Below are 23,818 nucleotides of genomic sequence, written 5' to 3' on the forward strand. Positions count from 1 at the left end.
TTTGAGATAAGGATAGGAATTAGTGATAGGTTATTTGAGCATCGCATACCGCCATTTGCAAGACCAGCCACACCTTAGTGTTTTCAATCAGTCATTTATGTGCGTCCATTTATATCCGCCCACCCGTCCTAATGGTCCACGTAGCTCTTTTTGATTGTTGTTTTTGGTAGAGCATGGCTTCACGTTTTTATACCGACTTCTTTTTTAATATTCAAAATGACCTGGTAGACACCTCAGCCGGGATGTGAGAGGTGAATTCTTTGGCCATTCATTCGGTAGCGTCACCATGATCAAATGCAGTGATGCCCTGAAAATGTATTGCAGGAAACAGAAAAACAAAAACATAGCTGATGCAACTGCAAGCATTTCCTCCAGTGGTCAAGTGGTGCACAGTGCTTTCAGTAGCAGACATGGTGCCTTTAAGCAATCGGTTGAAAGACTGCGCAACTGGACCGGGATTGGGAGTGAATTTCAGTGTCACTTGTGAACATATTAAATATAGAATGTGCCTTTTTCAGGGTATAAGCCTGATATGAGAGGGCCGTTCAGAAACTTGGCGTGCACGTTAGTGGTCTACATGAGTGCTAGTCTTTCTAGTTTTACCAGAACAAATGTATTGTGACCTATGTCATACAGCAGTGCAGTGCTAGGGGCATCAAAACAAAACAGCAGCAACCATTGAGAAAGTTAGTTGAAGAACGAGCAGTGATCCGGGCTTTCTGCTTTTCAAGGGCCACATTCCAAAAAGATTGACGCCGAGCTGGACAGTGAGCAGTGCCGGTAATCCCGTACTGCAGCCAGCGCGGTATGAATCTTCTTGGCATTGTCTCTTTAAGATGCAGGAATCTCATAACTGCTCGTAAAACAGTTGGAAATTGGGAGGTTGAGGGGAGGTGGCAGAGCGCACTTCAGCAGCCAGTGCATGCCCTCTGCTATGCGGACAATCCTACCTTAACTAGAAACAGTGATGCATGTTATCCTATGACGTAGCCAAGTTCATTTCTTGTTTTGTGTTAAGGGCACACCAATTACACCCTAAATCAATTAAAAAAGCATCGCTTTAAATATCAACTACTGTTAATTTCTTCGTAGTTGGTTGATTATTAGAGCAAATGAGGTTTAAAGTTCAATTTTCTGAGTATCGCCCAAAAATCTTCATGCTGACACCTCATTGTGACATCGTGGATTTCATGTATTTCTACAAATTTCAGTCGTTTTGTTTCAGTAAATGTTCCTGACGATTCTTAATTTGCGTTTTGGCTTTTTTGCAATACAGTGAAGAAAACCTTTACTTGTAAAAAGAATTGCTTCACCTGAGCAGACACCATCAAAATGCATGATGTCAGAGCAAGCTGGTGCGGCAACTTCAAGGCAGCATTGCCACCAATATCTCCTCTTGCACCTTCTACAATTTACTCAGCCTCTTGTCTCAGTACGAGGGAATCTCTTGAATCGTAGAAAGTTCATTTACAGATACATCTGAAATTACTATTTTTTAGTGCTTTCACGCCGTGGTTGCTTGAGCGGTGTTGGCACAGCGCCGACAGGCAGCCACAGGATCAAACTCCCCGTGTACCCTGCAACCCCAGGTGAACAAATTTAAACAGGAGTTCCCCACTATGGTATGCCTCAAAATCAGGTTGTTCTATCACGTATAACCCCAGACCTTAATTAGGTTAATTTAGTGCTCCTCTTAGGGTGTCTACCAAACGGGAAAACCGGGAATTCTCAGGGAATACGAATTGTCTGGAAATTATCCGGAGACTTAGGGAATTTGTGCTTCTATCAGGGAAAATTAGCTGTGACTGAGTCGTGTTAATGATTCCTCAAGTAACAGAAGAGAATCTCAGTTGTGACAAAGTTCGGGCCTCATACCACTGAGCTTGCTATCAGTTGATAGAAATATCTGATATTCGAAAATATTTGCTTTTGTATGCATCTCCCTTTTTATTCGTATTTCAGAATGTGCCACTCGATGTGCAAATTTTTTCAGACATTTTATTTGCTGTGCATTTTACTAATCCCTCCCTTGCATTCTCTTTTTGAATAACATAAACACTACTCCTTAGTATTCAAATTGAATTACGTCGTCTTCTTGAATGTTTTTTATATGCTTACTAGAGAGTGACAGCATCATCAGGCGTTATGGTTTGAGCGCGTCTTGACATAAAAGATAGTTCTGCATCAGTCAGGGAACTTTGCAAATGCACTCAAGGAAAACCGCGAAAACTCAGGGAATTTGGAATTGTCAACTTGGTAGACACCCTCTGGATGGTTCGCAAACTTTGGCTTACTTATTTACTTGGTTGTGCTGGATAAATTCTTATTTTTCTGAAACACGTGGCATGTAAACACGTGACTTCTTACAAGCTAGTAAGAAGTCAAGTAACTTTAGCATTCTAGATCTTTAACAAGCACTGTTGTGGTTTATTTGCAGTTGGGCTGTTGCGTAAATGAGGTACAAAAGCTTAAAACTGCTTTGCTAACATTTACTTAAACATGCAGGATCACATAGGTTGGAGGAGTGCGCATTGAGAAGGTTATCCTAGCACAGCTTACCATGGCCTGCCATGATGGACCATGAAAGTTTGCAAGCGCATTGCTTCAAGGTGTGTTCAAAGAGGAGGAGCGCATAGGCCATTTACTCTTCGGAAACGAGAGGGGCACCTAGGGGCAAAAGAGGCTCTTGACCCCGCCAGGGTCAGAACTGTTATGGGAGAGTACTATGCTTCCTATCCTGTTGCGTTGTTACTTTCACATTTTGTTTTTCAAGTTCCCAACTTGCCAGTGGCATAACAAATAAATTTCAGGCACCTTGTGTGTGCACTTGTGTGCTGCAATAGTCTACCATTTAGAGTGACTGTTCATATGATCTTAAGTGCCTAATGCCACAAAACGGAAATGCTTCTCAAATTTAAAAGCTGCCTTCACTGCCAAAAGATTTGACGGCTTCACCAGATGAGACGAACTGCATTTGCGCATTAGCAGTGCTCCTTGGTTGTCATTCCAATGAATAGTTGACAGTGAAGCATGCTAAAATCTTTAGGCATAGAGGACATGTTAAAGTGGACTTACTGCTCAGCTCGAGGAGCAACACGTTCCCCAAATTCCCGCAATCAAAACGGCTCTTCAGGTTATGTTATGCCAAACAGTGGTTTTGTCAATTTTAACAGATCACAATGAATTAAAGTTGGTCCTCTCTTAAAGGAGATCCATGTGATGCCAGACAGCAGCCTTTAAGCAGAAGGAACATGAGTTGTGTGGCATTTTTCTTTGGTTGTTTCGATTAAAAAAACAACAGGGACGAGTTGCCAACCTCACTGTATCAAAGGATGAATGGGCTTTCCCGTCCCTTTTGTACTATATTTAGTGGACCATTTGAAGGCCTCGATCCATACAATGAGCCTTTGAAAAGCGTTGACTGACGTCCTCGAGCTCAGCTGACCAGGAAAAATAAACTGTCATCAAATGCTACAAAATTTTTGCCAAAACTAAATAAAGGTGGGGAAGGAGTTTTCACTCCAGTCAACATTTGGCAATGCTTTCAGCTATATCTGCGGTGGCGAAAAAATGCCGGTCGATTCGGCATGGAATGACACACCTGCAAGCATCTGTGCACTTGTCAGAGCAGTTCTGCTCAGTAAAAACTGCATTTTACTTAACGTTGCAAAAATGGTTTATTTTACTACGCAAAATACGCGACTAAGAAGTAATAAGTATAAGCTGGCTTAAATTTAAAGTGCAACAAAAGCTCTCCGGTCATGGCAGTGATGTAACTTTTATGTTTCTTTTCGGATTTTCTTGTAATTTTTTTCTGGCATTGAACAAGATTAAAATGAAACTCAAACGAGGATTAATTTTTTTAGACTTCCAGCATGTCACTAATAGCAGTTTCTTTTTCATAAAAAAATAGGAAGTAGTCAATATGAATAATTTGCTTGATATGAAATGACCTTCGCAGGAACGTTATCATGGCAGAAAACATAACAGGATCGCGCAAAAAGCAATTCAGCATAATAAACTGCTTCCATGGCATCACTTATTGCGATAGCGTTGTTTCAAAAGTATGTTATGTTTACTGAAATTGGCACGCGCCAATGAATAACAAATAAGGATTGTACAGAGTAATCCTTTTTGAGTTTTGCAGAATTTGTTTTAAGTTGCCTGTGCCAGGTAGCATAATTCTAGTTTGTGAGCTGCATTATTCAGAACTGGACAATACTAGCACAACAAATGGAAACACGTTCAACTTATTCTCATAAATTTACTAATTCACTTATAACATTACGGCATATATTGCAGTTTACAAATTGTAGCCAATGAGTTTGAAAGACGTATTCACTTGAAGTTTATTTCAAGGGTGACACTATTTTTGATATTTTTGCACAAATATGAGACAAAGTGCATGGGCATCTCTGTTACTTTTGTGCTTCAATGCATAACACTGCCTTTTGTTGAAAAAAAGTAAGTGGAAAAGCAATGCATTCTTACAGCCAGTTTAATGGCATGTGTCTCGTCACTGGTGTTATTCTGGAAATTCATTCTAATTGCATAAGCCTTGTGAATATAACGGCTACAATTGGTAAAAAATGAATTAGAAAGTGAGTTTTTGGTAATTAGATGAATATGCGCTGATTTCTCACGCAAGTAATGTCTGGCACTCTGTAGCCACAATTATGTTTGCTACAACAGCCAGTCTTTAAGATTCCATAAAACTTAAAGATAACCAGCCTGCATATGTGTGTCTCAGTGACTGCTCGGGGCTGAAGCGAATCGTACTATCGTTACAGTACCACTGGCTGCTTAATAAAGATTGCAAATACCTTTTTTGAGTGTTTTTATTTACTCTCATGTCAGTCTGCTTGCGCATTTATATATTTAAGTATTTATTTTTCCGATTTATTTATTTTGGATAATGTTTTTACTTGAGGACCACACAGACTACATCTGTCAGTGTTTAATTTTGGTATCGTGTCCAGCTGAAGGAAGTTTGCACTTTACAATAGTTTTAAAGAAGTTTCTGATGTTCTCAAACTACAAATGGTTGTGCATTTAGGTAGTTGTTTGGTTATAAGTAAATACTTTTCCTAGAAAGAACGGTTTTTTCTGCATCAGTACAGCACTCTTAATTTGGTGGAAGTCCATCACTATGGCAGATGAAAAACTGGCATAGCAGTACTGCTAGCCGGTTTACAATATAGTTTATTACCGGCATCTCGGAGCATACTTTAGAGCCCAGGGAGACTGAAGCCTGCAATACAGAAGCGCCTGTATTTAAGTTTGACCCCATGCTCTCACAGCAACCGTATCAACATGGCATCAAACATAGATCGGCAGTATTTTTAGAAAAGTGCAGTTTTAAGCACTGCTAAGTACATGGGGGCATAAAGGGCTTTCACATAATTTGAGTGTTGACGTTCAACACAGATCTAACAATATTTCAATGTGCTTTCAATATTGACACTCAACACCTCTGCAACGATGCTTCAAAGTACTTTGAATGTTGTGACTCAACGCATCTGCAACAATGCCCCAAAGCGCTTTCAATATTGACAAACAAAATATTTGGATAATACATTAATAATCTCAATTTTAAGACTCATCACATCTTCAACAATGTTTCGAGGGGCTTTAAACATTGAAATACGCGATAATTTCAACAATGCACCATCGAACATTCAAATTAAAAGGCCCCAATGATGTTTCGACACAATGTCACGGGCCAATTATCAACACTTTACACAACTTCCTCAATATTGTTTCAACAATTCCCTAATGGGCTTTCAATGCAGTTGGTTGACGTTGAATAATGACATGACAATCATTTTTATAAAGATTGCTTTTCTTCGAGCAAGGGGAAGTTTTGAAAATGACCATTAGCTCGTTCTTCAGGCTTAGCTCTCTTTTATTTTGTATTTCGGAGTCTACGTGAGTATTCAAATGTCACAATAACCAACAATCCATGCGACAATAATCGCAGTTTTTTATTACCGTCACATGCGTCCCGTAAGCAGCCATGCTTTATCCGCACGTGTTTTCACAGAGAGATAGAGAAAGAACGAAAGCTGTTTAACATTCTAATTAAATACCAAAAACGTTCTCCACCGTATATATATATATATATATATATATATATATATATATATATATATATAGCTATATATATATAGACGACATGTCCCGCCTATTCCGCCGAGCGGATCTGAACATGAGCGAGGACAAGAAACTACGCCACCTAATGCGGGGCGTAAAACAGGAACTGTTCGCAGGGTTGGTTCGGAGCCCGCCGCGCACCTTTATATAGCTATATATATAAAGCTGAACGCCGTCACAAAGCGGGATGTGTACCCACTTCCATGAATCGATGACACTCTAGATAGACTACGAGATGCCAATATATATATATATATATATATATATATATATATATATATATATATATATATATATATATATATATATATATATATATATATGCGTTTGTATAAGAAATAAGACGTCGTGAAGAGTTTTATTTTATAAGATCAAGCTTGTATTGGCTGCTATACATAAACTGACTGCCAAATTTCTATTAGGGAAACTTTAATAACGTGCAGTCGGAGAAGTCTGCACCCACACTTTTATCGGTCCGGGAAATGTAAGGCCGCGCACCTGACACGGAGACTAACAGGTGTATATCGGAAGGCATAGCCCCGCAGCAGACGTGTTCGGAGTCAAGCGTACAATCTTATAAGTGAAGTTCTCAATTTGTTGCGAATTTTAGAGTCGTTGGTTAGTTTTAATTGTTTGAAGTACTGCCACCCGTAACTTTCTTTCGTTATTTCGAAAACTATAGCGGTGTTTTCTGAATGCGTCGTGCCTGCAGAGTTGACTCGTGAAGTTCCCGCTAACGGCTTCATAAATTTTGTTTATTTAAAGATGCATTCTCCCCGCGGCATATTTGGTAGGCGTTTGAGTCTCAGAGCAACAGGCTGGTGCTTTGTTTCCGTTCCACACACTCCGAAATAAGGAAAAGTGCCGTCATTTGCGTCGTTACCAAGGCCCTACGATATACTTATTGCAATTAGAACGATATGAGCACTGCAGGCGACGAGGTTGCACGTCAGCGTGCGTCTCCCCTTCTACTCGAACCGCGGCTGTGCGCGCGCTACCTTGGAGGTATTCTGCTATTGCGGTGCGCTCGAACACTAGCCACCAGATAGTGCAGAGAGTAGACGGCTTAAGAAGGGAAGGAAAGAGAAAAGTAGAAGGCAGGGAGGTTAACCAGAATGACATCCGGTTGGCTACCCTATACCGCGGGAATGGGAAAGGAGAAAACAAAGATGACAGGGAGAGAGAGGAGGGAAGGAAAGAATGAAATTCGCGGTGAGTTTGACGACTTAATGTGCGCAATGGCCTCCCGATTCTAGTGCTCCTTGAAGCTGCAGGCAGCATGAAGGGCAATTTGCTCGCTGTTACTGCAGCTCTTCATCATGCCATCGCCCTGACAATGAGTGCATCCGCGGTCACCGACTGAGATGTATTCGTGGTTGCGTAAACTGTTGTTCTTAATTTATTCAGTAAGCAAATGTGTACATCAGGTTACAGAGCCGATAAAACTACTATTGTTAGTTCGTATAGCTGGCTAACAATTTTATTTCACAATCAATGCTTCGCCTTTCGGGCGAAACTGACTTTTTTTTTCGGCAGCGCGGTGGAAAGCAGCCTTTTGGACCAGGATGAACGCATGCGCGGGGCTTGCTATTTTTCACTTCTTCTCACCTCGGTGGTACAGTGCTCCTGGACCCTGTGAATCGTGGCAGTACGGCATGAAGGGGCATGGGCAGGTCAGCAAAATAATGATAGCTGCAAGAAACCTGCGCACCATTTCCCATAACATCAGAAGGATATGAAAAAAAAGCCGACGTCGAGTTGGAGGTTTCTATTACGGAGCTCCTACATGGTGCTTGCAAGTGTGTTACCAAAGTAGAAAGAAGGCGTCGGACGTTTCTTGTGCTTTGAATTGCAGGCATTTTATCGTTTACGCAGGAAACATAGCTACTAACGCAACATTACAATGGCCATTTCCGTTTCTTGGGCAAACGTTGCCGAGAGTGTGGGTGCATGCCATGCTTTGACAATGCAGTCGTGCTTAGCTTCTCAATTTACAATATAAGTAGAATAATATTTGGGTTAGTGGCAAAATATATCCTGGATGACACATGTCTGATCATGGCGTGCCTGAAATTGACATGGAATGCGCAGCAATTTTTGGTTGTTTACGTATAGGAGAAAAAAAAAAGCCGCCGTGATTGATTGACGACTGCTCTTATGCGATTGCTGTCTCTCTTTATTTCTGTGCTTTTACGTGTTCAATTTGTAGCTTGCCGTTTGCGTGCTTGAGGGAGTAAATGTACGTAAATGTCAGCGCTCGTGTGTGTCCCCTTCTGGCCTTGTCATTCGTCAGTTTGATACACGCCTAATAAGGCTGTATTCTGCGAGATAAGAGGAAGCTATTCAGTTTGGCCACAGAGGACATCCACATGAAGTATGTGGGAGGTTCAGCTAAACAAGTATTTCGTGTTTTCAGTGCCCTCAATTCCATTATCTTAAAAAGATCTATTTGGTTTTTCCAAATGCTACCAAAAGAATAAGAGCGGTTAATGGGGGACCTGATATTCGCTCCTCATTTTCACAGCGCGAATTATGAACTTACGGAGAAAGGACCGGCCGTCGCACTGTCATTTATGTCTATCCGAAGACTAACTCGTCGAATTCACCACTATGGTATGCTTCTTTCTTTTTTTTTTCTTACATCATTACAGAATTTATATAATATTTACCTAAGTTACGGCTCACCCTAATGAGACTACCCAGCTAACGATCCTAAGCGCGGCCCTGTCGTTTCTGCGTCTTCTCCAGCCTTCGTCGTTTGCCGAAAATGTCAATAATGTTCCTTGGCATTTTCCAGAAGGGGTTTGTAAAGCCTGCCTTTCCAATATAACGTAGAAGCTAACGTCACCCTACGGCCCCGGCCATGTCCTGAGCTGGCCAGGACATCAAAGCGATATACGAAGTTAGGAGGCCATTGACATCACTAGTAAAGAAGAGAAGCAAAAGCTGAGCCGAACAAGCACAGATTGGCCATGGCGCGGGTTGGCCAAAAGCTCTTTCTTGAGATGACTCCTTCGACACGAGAGACCAGGAAGGGCGGGGCAGAAACGAAGCCCCCTGTTTTCCTTTCAGCCGATATCCTCGGCTTGCGCAGAAGGTAACTCAAGGTCGTCTTGGCCCTCGTGTTAACCAGAACTGCTCGAGACCCTGATCGAGTCATCACCCTAAACTTAAGATCGAAATACATTTATTCCCGTTTTTCTTCATTACGATACTTACCTTCGCTGTCTTCTGATTCCTGCGGTGAAACCAACCTTGGTTTTATTTGAGAATTTGCGAGGTTTTACCTAGTGTTTTATAACATGGAAAGTTAGTTTCTGTGTGTGCAGGCTCCTGCTGAAAGCTTCCTCGTGTCACAGTATAGTCAGATTGTGTTCTTTTGCGAACAAACCATGGTTTTCAGCAAATTGAAGGAGCCTGAGTTATTACTTCCTGAAGAAATGAGAATTAAGGTTGGGGAAAGTCAGCGAAAATCTCACCTTGTTGAACGGATTCAAAAGTGCGCTGCGCTTGATGGTGAATGGAATAGAATCATGGGAAGAAGTGGAAAAATTTATCCGAGAATGAAAGCAAAAAAGCTGACCACGAAGCGCAGAGAGCTAAAAAAGAAAGATACAGGATGCCGAAAACGAACAAAGTAAACAAAGAGCTCACGAAGTAAATCTAAAATACCTTGAATTTAAGATTGATTTGACCAAGCCTTCAGAAAATAATGCGGTAGTAAACGACACGGAGTGCGAAGGAGATGAGCGGGGTAGAGACAGCAATGAAACAGGAAGAAAAGACCTGCTGTTCAGAGAGCAATGAACAATATGCATGTTACGGAATTTAAAGAGGGCAGTACGTGGAAAATATTTTGCCTATTTTGAGCATTCAAGTAGAAATAGACCGCTACATTAGGTTTTATACGGTGATAGCAGTATTTCGCTTTAGCATGAATACCGCCCCAGCTCGATTTCGAACTAAGGCTGAAAGCTTACAGTGTACCTAAAGAAGCTTTAGTGCGCCGTAGAAAGGGACAGCAGATGTGAGGTTCTTTGTTTGCCCGGGCGAGCTCAAAAGTTCTCCGAAAAGCGACCCATCTGGCTGCGATTCGAGTGAACCCGTAATTAGGAAGGTATGCGGTTAGTTTAGATCAGCTTGCATGCATGTACACTGAACGTGGTCAGCCATTTCATTTTTTTAAATATAGCATGCTTCGCACGATACTTTCTTTTAATTTTTTCAATTTGTCATTGCGCCCAGTGAGGTGTTGAAAGTTTGTGAGCTACATAGCAGCAGGAAAATTTTATAATGATGGTTTTTATTCGCCATCAGTTATGTAATCAACCTTATGACGAAGTGTTTTTAACTTACTCAGTTATTTCATTCACGCGTTGTTTGTTACCGCAGATAAGCACTTGGACAGAAAAAAGCCATAGTTCTGCCATGTCAGGTACAGAAAACGCTGCTGTGAAGTCATATGGAGCTGATGTCCTCAGTCGCATTTCTCCTGTGTTCCTTACAATGCTATATTATGTGGGTTCATTGCGGATGTGTTCATTTGCATTCATTTCTTGATTCTGACCTTCTGTTTCATATCACCAGCTCCACTATCAGTGCAAAAGCACTACTTGGCGAATTGGGTGTTTTGCCGGTATCCGGCGGTGGCGGCACATTTAGTGGCAGAAACGCTAAAATATAAGTTATTATGCATGAGATCAATGTAGAGTCTAGAAAAAGGTCATCATGTATGGAAAGTGGTTATGCAGACATATCCAAGTATACTACACTAAGACATTTGAAGGGAAAACTCGGAATGCGTTTGCCCATAGACCGATTCGAACACAGGTCAATTCGAGGAGGCTTTGCATTGAAAGCCAGAGGCGTTAATCCTACTCCACACCAGCAGGTGTTATCGGCGAGACGAAGGAACGCCTAGTCGGCGCGGCTCGCCCACGGGTTCGTGACGTCAAGGGGGAGGAGTCTCGATGCACCTGTGGCGCGGCGCGCCTAGTGGTTCTTGACGTCACGGGAGAGGGCTTATCACTTACATATAAAAAGACGCGCGCGCTGGCCTGTCTCCATTGCGTGTTGCAAAATGCATACAGAAGCACCTACATCGGCGGCGCCTACGAAGCCTCGTGATCGACCGCTAAAGTATACGCCTCGGAGGAAAAAGCGTGGGCTCAGAGCAACGTGACTTGGCGTGCAATGCAATACAATCGCATTTCTAAAGTATGCATCCGCGTACTTTACGGGCAACAAGATAATGAACGCTGACGTTCAACCTCCACTGCCAGCAAGGACACCATAGCCTCAATTGTCAGTTGAATAAATAAAAAGATTGTTATGGTTCCAAATGGACCTGTTTCACTTAAAAAATTGGGAGCCCGCAACACATTCGGGGCTACTGAGATAGAAATAAAGGGAACACATTGGCGGACTAGATGGGAGAGTATTTCGGCAAACAACATTAGCAAACAAAAGTGAATCGTAATAGTTTCTCTATGTAGTCCCGCATGTAGCCCTGCAGTGCGTTCCCTTTAGTGCTTTCGCTGTAGCCCCCGGAAGTGTTGCGTGGTCCCCAAGTTTTAGTTTTTTTTGGCAGTCTGTGCTTTTCTATAGAAAGAAAACAAAACGTCAGGCACGAAGCTAATTGAAATACGCATTGAAGTTGCTTTTCTTTCATTTGGTAAATTCTTGGGCCTCTCGAGCGAAAGCTGCAGATATGATTCTTGTAAGGTATTATTTAAAGAACGTGTGGCCCTGGCAGATCTCATTCTTTGTTGAGTGCTCTCTGTTTGTTGTGCCTTGGGCTTGCGTGTTTGCACCTGGTAAGCCTTGAACGAAACGGCGAAATGAAGCAGAGGCAAGGTTTTACCGGTTTCTTCAAGGTGGTTGCTTCAAGGTGTTCGGATGCCTCCAGTGGCGGCGGACGGGCTAATATAATGTACCTAAAATTCAGCGTCGAAAGTCTTGGCAGCGTTCAAGCTGACCGGCCATTATCGAGCTAACTGCGCTTCTTTTCAAGAAAACGTCATCGCTTTGGCAACTGCCACTACCTGAGCTGACCCTAGAACCACAGTCACTTGATGCAGCCATTGAAATCACATCTCGACAGAATGACAAAGCACTATGCTAAACACGCAGGCATCCTCACCAGCATGGCTGCAGCGAGAGCCCCTTCCTGAAATTCACATGCATTTGCGAGGTATTTGCTCTCCTTTTCGAGAAGAGAAAACGTCATGCTGCGGTTCCTGCCCCGCCCTAACCTGACCCAGGAGACAGAGCAAGCGATGAAGGGAGAAAGCAATTGATGTCGCAAGTGGAAAAGTGGACAATGGACTCCACCGAACGCGCAGGCGTCGGTACCCCCGTCGCTGCAACAACAGAACCTTGTTGCAATGACTCTGACAATGGAAGAAACAAAGAGGGGTGAACGCCTCATTTCTAAAGGCCCCTTGCTTTCCTTCCCGCCAATTGTATTGGCTTACGCAAAATGCTAGTTAAGGCTGTGTAATCCAGAACCGCTCGAGACTGCTACGGAGTGGCCACCTTTTACCAAAGATGTAAAGACATTTCTTCTCGTTTTTTCATCACGATGCCCGCCTTCGTCGTCTTCTGATTCTTGTAGTGGAAACAACCTCACGCGGTCAAGACGTATCAGTGGCTTCAGGCGATGACGTTACAAGGCATTGTTGCCCAAACCGTCGCTTCGACAGGTGTTTCCACAAGGATTGCCCGTTTTCGCCTTGTCACTGCGATAATCACAGACAATGGGCGTCCGTTAGAGTTCGAACTCTTGGGCCAGCTCCCGAGCCATATCGAATTCTGCCATGTGAAGACCATGGTTTACCATCGGCAAAACAGCCGCTTTGTAAAGCGGTTTCACTACTCATTGAAAGCTTCCCTCATGGCTCACAATGTTCGTAATCATTGAATCAATTCTATATTCCTGCTCTCCTACCCATCTTGTGTTCGTCAGGTGTCTGCATTAGCCTGCTGTAGTTCTCGGCCCTTCAACAACTGCCACCCGCGACCATCAACCGTACGCCTAATGCCTAAGCAAATTGTTCTCGAACTTCACCCTCCGCCTATTTGCGCAACACCGAGAATGAGTGTTTTGGTTTGATACAATATGTACTAAAATTCACTCGTCTTACCAATGCCTCGATTAGCCAAAATTAGTAAATAATATTCATATTATTCCAGCTAATAGCGATCACCAGGATGATTTCCAGGGAGAAAAATGCAAACTCGGCGCACAAAAAAGCGCATGAGTAGCAAGGTATCTTGGTTTGATAAAGGTGACTGTTCCACAATTTCTGATAATCCTGATAGCCTCCTGCCTGTCCTTGAATATTTGCTGAAGATTACGATGTAGATTATTTGTAGAAAACATTAAAAATGAGTTACTAGAACTTACGGATAACTTCATTCCATGTGCTTGTTTAGCTAGGCGTAAAAACCGCGGGCGACATTCTGTATATTGAGGTTATTTAAACAAAGAAGGGCTTATTCTAAAGTTATACAAGAATGAAATCACAACTGCACTTTAAAAAGGTTACAAGAGTTAAGACGGGAATAGCAGAAGCTTTTTAAAAATTCGAAAGAGCAGTATCTTAAGCGATTGAACGAGAAACAGAAAGTACACCTCAAACCCCTTTGGCAGCATTTGGAGGGATGCGGATCTCGTCCTGTTCGGCTTATTGAATGTATTTGCAGGAGACTACTCTTTCACATGACGCAGAAAAATTTACCTGCTTGAGCAGTTATTTTCATTCGGTCTTCCTTTCTAAATCTGCAAACAGGCAGCTTGCATCAAATAGCATCATTCTTGTTATGCAACCAACTGAACTTATCGTTAGTGACATTCAAGCCCTACTAAAATCGATTAAAGTAAGCCTAGTGGTCCTGATCTAATTTCTCCACAGATAATAAAACAGTGTTGTCATCCCATTTCTTTCTATCATTACCTAATATCTACTGTTCCCTAGCCACCGGAAAGGAAAATAGATAGAGTCGCTTTATTTCATAAAAGGGTTTCGAGAATATACGTTACTGACAACACACCTATTTTGCTTACATCATTTTTTGGAAGGTAACAGAGCGCGCAAATTAAAAGGTATGGGATTTACGGAGAGCCCACAGAGTTTCTTCCTGGAGAGCTGGTATTTCTTTTTCTCTGCCAGGTCGGTATCCGGAAACCTCCAACGCCCTTAGACCAGAACTGTTGAAGCCTGCCGAAGGGAACAATCGAGGAGGGTAGGGTTAGCTTGAGTTTAGCCCACATTCTTGCCGGCATTAGTTCGAGAAGAGGAAAACGCAAACAAATATATGAATTGCTCTAGAGGAATCTACGACACTAAAACAAATGGTGCTCATGAAAAGCCTCAGCAATCCATGCTCAAACATCCGCACTGCTGCTTTTCAGCACTTTTCTCCCGCTGGAATGATAAGGGGCGTTTACCCTTGAAGTTTTGGCCACACATCATCCAATATCCCTTCCGTGAAGTCTCTGCTGCTACGGTGGTAGCCTGTTTTCCTTGTGGTCCTCGGACGATAAAATTCTCAGAGGTAATTCTCTGGAACAGCATCGGTGAATCCGATTAAAACCCCAGCGGATTGCGGTCAACATTCTAAACACTCATCAAATGGCACGCGTGCTTAGGGGCACGCGAACAGATACACCTTTTGTGCACGCATGTACAGGTTGCTGAAGATAAATAGCGGACAGTGCGACGTCATTGGGTAAGCCATGCCCGCTGGCTTGCACAAAAACTTTGTAATGTTGTTGCGACCGCGGGTGATTTCTTGCATGACACAGCGGCAGAAGACACTTTACATCTAGTATCCACATTCAAACAATAAATGAACTACGCGTTACTAACAAAGAGTAAGCACTGTTTGCTCGCGTGGTTTTGGAAGTGCGACACAACTTTCCGGAGTGCTATCATGAGTTATCGTATGAATTTAATTTGGCGGGACCGCATTTTTTTTACTTCTATATAGCATTTTACAGTTTCCTCTTCTTTACTTCCTGACAAATTTCGGATGAGCAATAGAGATTTTAGCGTTTTTAGATGAATTGGGGATTATTTGTCGCAGCGCTGGCAGGGTGTTCCGATCAATTCAGACTAGGAGAAGGAGAAGGGAAAAGAAACTTTATTCTGGTCTTGTACAAGGTGTTGCTACCTGCCTGGCTAGACCCATGTTGGGACCGGTAAGTCAAGCCTCCCAGCCGCTCAGATTACTCAACTTCAGATTATCTGGAATTCGCATTAAGAGTCCCCCGAGAGTCTTTTCAGGGACCACTTTTATTTCTTGTTTACATTAGTGGCATCAACGCAGGCATTCGTTCTAAGGCTTGTCTGTCTTCGGATGACTGCCTTATATAAGAAAAACAAATAGTGGACGTGATGTCACTCAACTACAGGCAGACCCAGAACGTATCGGTACGTTGTGTTCAAAAATACAATGGCATACAAATAAGAGTGTCTATGTGTGTTTGACTGAAAAGGAGAAAGTAATAATTACTTCTTCCTATATAGGCACTACGATTTTAAGAAAGGAATTCATGTCCAAATATTTAGGTGAGCTGCTGTGAGGTTCTTGTACTTGGAATGCAGTTATAATCCCTGTGGTTGCTTATGCTGATGCAGTATTGAATTATGCTCTAATAAAAAAATGTAAAACCTGCTAACGAGAACATCAAAAACACTGCTTAGTCAAGATGCATTAGACCTAACTTGGAGTATGCTTGTACACTTTGCGATCAGTCTCAAATATGTCTAACCAATAAACTTGAAGTTAAATACAAAGCAGCCAGATTCGTCTTGGGTTAGTGAGGAAGTAAATACAGTTGTAATGAGACGAAAGAAGTGTATTTGGGAACCACTTTTGTCTTATTGAAAAAATTATTTTAAAGTTGGTACAACACATAATCAACAATATAATGAAAATATTTAGCGAGAACTACCTCATTATTATTGCCAGCAGCCTCTTTTTTTGTCCGTTTTAGAGCAAAGGCCTCTCACAGGAATTTTCACTTACACTGGTCTTGCTAGCTGATTATAACTTGTGCCTGCAAATTTCCTAATTTTATCACTCCGCCTGAAATCGTCTACCGTCAGACCAAGACGAAATGATACAGTGAAAACAACATTCTAGAACATTACAAGACAAACAGGGGGAATATCCACCGCCACACATCAAGCTTAACGGAGAAGCCCTCACACTACGCCAACATCAGACGGGCAATTACCTCCACGACACTCTACTACACGCAACATGGCCCTGAACATTTACAAGACTGCCAATTCGGAAATATGCTGAACACCCTTTACCACATTGTCCGGGAATGCAAAAAGAACCCGCGGTCAACGCCTATCCAAGAAGCAACAGAAAACCAGTGAGAGGCACAGCTGTCAAGCCTAAAACCTGAGGAGCAACTCCGGCTGGTGAACAGGGCCAGACTATCAGCACAGGGCCACGGCTACTTGGTATGGGTTGGCCGCCCACTTACGGGCATCAACTGCTAGGTCTCCGAAGTAAAGTTTGTTCACTCACTTATCAACCCACCTAATTTACTGCAATCCTTGAAAGTGATTCTCTTTCCATTGCACCCATTATGTTATTTACGACAATTACATTTTCACGTACTGATCACGTGCGCGTAATTAAAGAATGCCAGGGGAGAACGAACCAATATAAATGAAACAAATCTACAGATTAGTGGAATCGACTGTGAATTAAGGACATGTGCAGTGTGAGTGAGGGCTTATATTTTTCAAGCTTGAAAGTCCCCTGTTGAACAACCTCAGAGCAAAGCCTTGAAATATACGAATATAGAATAAAAATAATAAATAGAGAAGTTGTCAATATAAAACATAATTTATATTCCTCTATCTTCACGACTCTGCCTGCGTGTTTCTCCGGGTAGACGCCACTCAACGGTCTCTTCAGGCGCCGTGCACCGGACCCGATCTCGTCTTCTCAACTAGAAAACATTCACCATCTCTGTCAACGGTTGCGGCACTGTCACGTCTGCTGACCACCTCAAGCCGGTTTTCGTTGAAAGCCATCTTCCTGCATGGTCTTCCATCACCCCTCATCCTGCCTTTATTCTGACAAACTCATATTCAAGGACCTCACGCCGCCGTCCTTCCCTTTGGACTGTACAGTGGCTGACTCCGTCTATAAAGGCAGGCTCCTTGTAGTGACTTTCTTAGACGATGCCATACGAAGTCTCTCGAGCAGCAGTGGCATTACAGCAGGCTGGATTTGACCCTGACGAGAATTCGTGTCCTGTGAGCCTCGTCTCTACAGCATGTTCGCACACTTCTAGGTTCTCGATGGCACCCAGGCTCAACATATGCTTGTCAAATCGTTTACCACCCTGCGGCTCCTGAGATCTGACAGGACATTGCCTTTGCTGAGGGCATGTGACATGCGCCTACTGGTATCAATGTGGCAGTATGGTATCGCAATTTCGAACATTTCCGCCAATTCGGCGCTTGACTGAACAAGAGTGCCGCGAGTAGTCCCCGCTTCCCTCCCGGTGCATGAAAAGCCGTGTCAATCACAGTTACCTCGCTGTTTGCATTTCCTCGGTGTCAAGAGCTTGCACGTGCTGTCATGCTTCTCATCGAGAACGACGCCTCACTTAAGTCGCTTGGGTTTACTGGCCGTATTCATCACCACACAAAGAAGTTATGTACAATCTTGGCCAAATATCCCAGGCCTGTTAAGAACGGCCCGCGGACGCGCAAGTTTTGCCAACCAGTTGCGACCGCGGGGGACAAGTTTTGCTGGAGCGTCGCTTCAGCGGGCTCCTTAAAACCTGCGCGCGCGCGCGCGCGCGCGCGTGTGTGTGTGTGTGTGTGTGTGTGTGTGTGTGTGTGTGTGTGTGTGTGTGTGTGTGTGTGTGTGTGTGTGTGTGTGTGTGTGTGTGTGTGTGTGTGTGTGTGCGTGCGTAAGCCCTCGCGCAAAGATGCGGCCGTTTCCGTCACCTGGGCATCGTGGGAAGACCGAGTGTTTATAAACGGCCGTTTTGCTGATGCACAGGGCACTCTCTCAAGCAGTCATGTTAGACTGACACACTCTCTAAAGCAGTCATGTAAGACTGAGACACTCTCTAAAGCTGTCATGTTAGACTGACACACTCTCTAAAGCAGTCATGTCAGACTGAGACACTCTCTAAAGCAGTCATGTAAGACTGGCACACTCTCTAAAGCTGTCATGTTAGACTGACACACTCTCTAAAGCAGTCATGTAAGACTGAGACACTCTCTAAAGCTGTCACGTTAGACTTACACACTCTCTAAAGCAGTCATGTAAGACTGAGACACTCTCTAAAGCGGTCAGGTTAGACTGATGTAGATAATGTAAATAAACCTCTATTCCTCGTTCTCGATGAGATGCAGTCCTTCCCTTCATCAACGTCCTCAGCGTGGATAAGTCGGGCCACGGCATGAGCCAGCTACCTTCTAATTCATGCCCGACTCCAATATTGACAACGGATCACGAGTTTACTGCCCCAATCTTGACAACTGGCTGACAGCGGTGAGATGGACTTAGCGACTTGGTGCTGTGTCTGCGGTGAGTGCTTGGTTCTTGCTAGGCTTCATGTTGTGGTTGTTCTGTTTAGAACAGTAGGGAAGCTAGATTGTTGAGTGATAGCTAGGTTGTACTTTCCTAGCTAGATTTAGCGAGCAGGACCAAGGCAGTAAAGCAGCAATCGTGGAGTTAAGGACACTGCTGAGAGACGAATTGTTGTTTGTTGGTGAGGAACTGGGCCTAGATGTACGCAAGGAAATGCTAACATCGGAATTACTCAATCTAATTTCCGAACAGGCCAGTGAGGAAGAAATTGAAATGGGGTTGGAACTTTTGAAAAAAAGAGAAGAACAGGACAGAGAGAGAGAGAGGTACGCGAGTTAAGAAAAATGCAGCTCTAACTTGAAAACAAACGTATGGAGTTGTCTCAAGGTAGCGAAGGGGCTCTGGGACGATCAAGTGAGGCAGAATCATACCGCATGGACAGGCTATTACAGCTCTTTGAGGTCGGGACCTACATAGGCTTGTTCCTAAGCAATTTTGAAAGGATTTGCGAGAAGATGAACTTCGGCCCGAGTACATGGCCACAGCGGTTACTGTCTATGTTGCCGTGTGAGGCGGTGGATGTAATCGCCAAACTAAGTGCACAGGATGCATATGATTATGCAGAAGTTAAGGCTAGTCTCCTGAAGAAAAACCGCCTTTCAGCCGAAGCTTTTCGGCAAAGGTTTAGGAGCACAGGCAACAAAGATAGCGAGGGGTATCCGGAGTTTGCATACGGCTTAAAGGCCAACCTAGTCGAGTAGCTGAAAAGCGCGGAAGCGTACGACAGCAGAGACATGATCATTGAATGCATTGTCTATAGCAGTTTTACAAAAGCATTCCCAACCTGTGAAACTGTGGGTGCAAGACAGAGGGGATATAAACAGTGTTGAAAGGGCGGCTGAATTAGCCGAAGAGTACACAACGCGTAGAAAGTTGAACGCCGAAGACGAAAATTGGGACGGTCGAAATGGACCGCAGAAACCATTTCCGTTCAAAAAGGGTTCGCAGACTAGGCGATCGGAGCCTGTACACGTGGAGGAAAAGCCCGCAGAAAAGAGCAAGGAGAAACTTAACGGGGAAACCGCAAAAAAGGAACAAAAAAAGAAAATTCGAATCTTTTAGGCCGATCCGCTGTTATAAATGCCACAAACTGGGACTTACAGCTGTAAACTTCGGGAAGCCCAGTGTAGTTTTTTCCTACGTAGAGGAAAAAGACGAGAATATGGAACCTTTGAGCCCATATCTTCACCACCTGCTAGTTAATGGCAGACCATGCCGAGTGCTAAAAGACACTGCCGCCACAATGGACATTGTCCATCCGTCTTACGTGACGGTAGATGACTTCACCGTAGAAGTAGCACGGATCAAACAGGTTGTAGAAGAACACAGCTTGTGTCTGCCCATGGCCAAAGTCAAAATCAGTGGACCATTCGGGGAGCTAGTGACCGAGGCTGCAGTTTCCAAATTTTTGTCACTGCAGTACCCTTACATTTTTTCGAAGAATCAGTTACTGCATGACAAAGGGCTTAAACTGGGAGAGGGTATACTACAGGCATTGACGCGAGGCCAAGCTCGTAAAATCGCGTCGCATTCGGCTGAAAATGCACAATCTGCTCCAGAGGAGGCAGAAAAAGAGATAACTTCAATACCCGAATCCGAGCTAGGGTTGAGGGACAAAAAGCAGTTGAGGAGAGCCTGCCAGTTGACCAGCTCAATGAGAGCGTATCACTTGAGTGTCAATGTTCAAGCCTGCAGGAAGAGCAAGCTGACGCAATCGCAAGCGAGACATGGTCGTTATTATCAGCGGCCTCAAAGAACTTTGATCAGCTCTTACCTGTGGATAGAGAGTCACTAGCAGCCGAGCAAAAGAATGAAGAGAGCTTAGCTAAATTGCATCACACAGCTAAAGAAGGCACTGCAAGGCGCAACGTGACGATACATGAGAGAGGAGGATTGTTGTACCGGCACTACAGAGATCGAAAGGGTAGGATTTTAGATCAGTTAGTCGTACCTACTAAGTACAGGGAGGACCTTTGAGTCTCTGTCATGGAAATGGGTGGTGAGGTCAGCTAGGCATACACAAATCAAAGGAAAGATTGCTTATGGAATACTACTGGCCTTGCTGTTTCAAAGACGTAGCAAACTTTGCAAAATCATGCGAGGCCTGCCACCGCTAGGGTTAACCAGGGGAGACATGGAAAGCTCCACTAAAGGTAGTGCCCTTAATAACAGAACCTTTGAGACGACTTGCAATGCACACGGTAGGGTCTCTACCAAAAACAAAATCGGGTTACAAGTACTTGCTTTCCATGCTGTCGCCGGCTACAATGTTTCCAGAAGCAATCCCTGTAAAAGAGCTCAGCTCCACCGAAGTAGTAGACGCGCTTTTGACAGTGTTTGCACGAGTTGGGTTTCCAGCCGACATTCAGGTGGATCAAGGGTCAGTATTCACTAGCGCACTGACTTCCACATTCTTGCAACAGTGCGGGGTAAAGTTAATACACAGTTCCGTCTATCACCCTCAGTCAAACAGTGTAGAGAGGTGGCATTCAGTGCTTAAGCGAGTTTTGCGCGCGCTCTGTTACGAGCACAAGGAGGACTGGGAGAACTGTCTGCCGGCAACTTGTTTGCTTTGCGAACGGTTCCACATGAAGCGGCAGGGTTCTCGCCAGCAGAACTAGTGTATGGAAGGACACTCCGCTCTCCACCATGAATGTTAAGAGAGATGTGGGAGGAAAGAGGAGAGAGTCCTGCAGTTGTTGGATACGTGCTAAATCTGTTGGAACCGCTAAGCGCAACCCAAGAACTAGTCGGAAAGAACAAGGGAGTAGTTGAAAAGAACGCAAATTCAATTACGACAAGAATGCGAGGCTTCGTGTGTTTAACGCCGGAGACCAGGCAATGATCCTCAAACCTTCAAGAAAGAACAAGCTTGAATTTCACTGGGACGGGCCCGTTAAAGTATTGCACAAACTTTCATATACTAACTATGCTCTGAAAATGCCCGGTCGCAGGAAGGAGGTGAGGATATATCACTGCAATTTGATGAAGCCGTATACAGAGCAGAAAACAGTCGTTAACTATACCATCAAGGAGCACGATGGCACTAGTACCAAGTTTAAGGAGTATAGGGCGACCTCGAACTCTGAAATCGGCCTACAAGAAGCAGTAAAACATTCGGTAAGCTCGCACGCTCTAAGACCCGAGCAGCTAAATAAGCTAAAAGAGGTGTTAAGGGAATATCTCGACAGATTCAGCGATCGGCTGGGTAGAACCGAACTAATAACGCATGAAATAGAGCTGACATCAACCGAACACGTAAGATCAAAGCCTGACAGGGTGTCTCCAAGACAGAGAGAGATTATGGAGGCAGAGATACATCGCATGCTTGAGTTGGTAGTTATGGAGCCCGCTGAGAGTGACTACACGCCACCGCTAATATTGGTAGAAACCCCAAACAACGACCCTCGTCCGTGTGTTGACCACATGAACTTAAATGCTATCACTAGGGATCAGCTGTACCCGATACCCAACGTTGAGGAACGAATTGAAAGAGTAGCGCTGCTAAATACATTTGAACTATAGATCTCGTGCGGGGGTACTGGCAAGTTCCCCTTTCAGAATGTGCCAGCCGCTATGCCGCATTCATCTCACCTGTAGGCACTTTTCGCCCTCTCACACTCAGCTTCGGGCTTAAGAACGCGCCGGTTAGCTTTTCTAAGTTAATGGATATTGTCCTAAAACACTTGCAGGAGTTCGTCTTGCCATATCTCGATGATGTAGCAATCTTTTCGTATAGCTGGGAACAACACGTATCGCACCTCAAACGGGTGTGAGTGAAGCCGGCTTAACGATGAAAGCGGAAAAGTGTAGATTTGGGTGTTCGCAGGTTTCTTATCTGGGCTATGTTGTCGGCCAGGGTACGAGCTGGCCGGCCGAGCTGAAAATAGCCACGATTGGAGAATTTTCTCAGCCGCGCACGAAAACAGACCTTCGTTCATTTTTGGGACTTGTGGGGTACTATCAACAGTACATTCCGAATTACTCGCAAATGGCAAGTCCAATAACGGACGCCCTCCGAAAGGGAGCACCGAGTAGCGTACACTGGGATAAGGACAAGGAGAATGCTTTCCAAAGTTTGAAAATGCTATTGGTTTCTCGTCCTGTGCTTCGCGCGCCAGACTACACAAATGAATTCATAGTTCAATGCGACGCAAGCGACAGGGGTATGGTTGTGGTACTTAGTCAGGTCGGCGACGATAACGAGGAGCATCCTATCCTCTATGCCAGCCGTGAACTAAATGTAAGAGAAGAAGCCTGCAGCGCTTCAGAGAAGGAATGCGCTTGTTTAATTTGGCGATCCAGAAGTTGTTGTGCTACATGTATGGAGCGAAGTTCAGCTTCGTGACCGACCAGTGTCCTCTGACGTGGCTCAATCAAATGTCACACAAAAATGGCCGCTTACTCCAATGTAGTCTCACTCCCCAAGAGTACAACTTCTCCGTTAGATATAGAAAGGGAAAGTTGCATAGCAATGGGGATGGTTTGAGCAGGCCAATTTGAATTCTGCGTTTGAGGGTCCCGCTTAAATTTTAGGGTCACTATTGTTAATTGTGTTAAGCCAAGAAGATCCCCTTTCATTTAGCAGGATTCCCTCCATGATTGCTGAATTTGTCAGCACGAAATTGCTTCAAAAATTGGCATATCGAAATGCAGCATTTTTTTGTTTCTGCACGTATGTATTCTTTGAAGCCTAGCGGGTCTAAAGTGAGAGCCAAGGTACGTCATCTCGGCGCAGAGCTGTGTTGTGGGGTTCGTTTTGCAGTTGCCTGTCCTTGTTGGACGTTTTGGTGTGGTGACATCATTACACAAGTGATTGCTGCGAGCAAGCCATCACCCCCTGGCCACCAGCCGTTCTCTTCCTGCCCAGAGGTTGTCAGCGCTGGACAGTCGAGGTTTTCCGGGCCATGGAGGCGCTGTGAAGAACGGCCCGCTGATGTGAAAGTTTTGCCAAGCAGTTGCGACCGCGGGCGGCAGCTTTTGCTGGAGCGTTGCCGCCGCAAACCTCTAGCCACGGCGT

Source organism: Dermacentor variabilis, chromosome 3 (genome assembly GCF_050947875.1).
Source record: "Dermacentor variabilis isolate Ectoservices chromosome 3, ASM5094787v1, whole genome shotgun sequence".
Lineage (NCBI taxonomy): Eukaryota > Metazoa > Arthropoda > Arachnida > Ixodida > Ixodidae > Dermacentor > Dermacentor variabilis.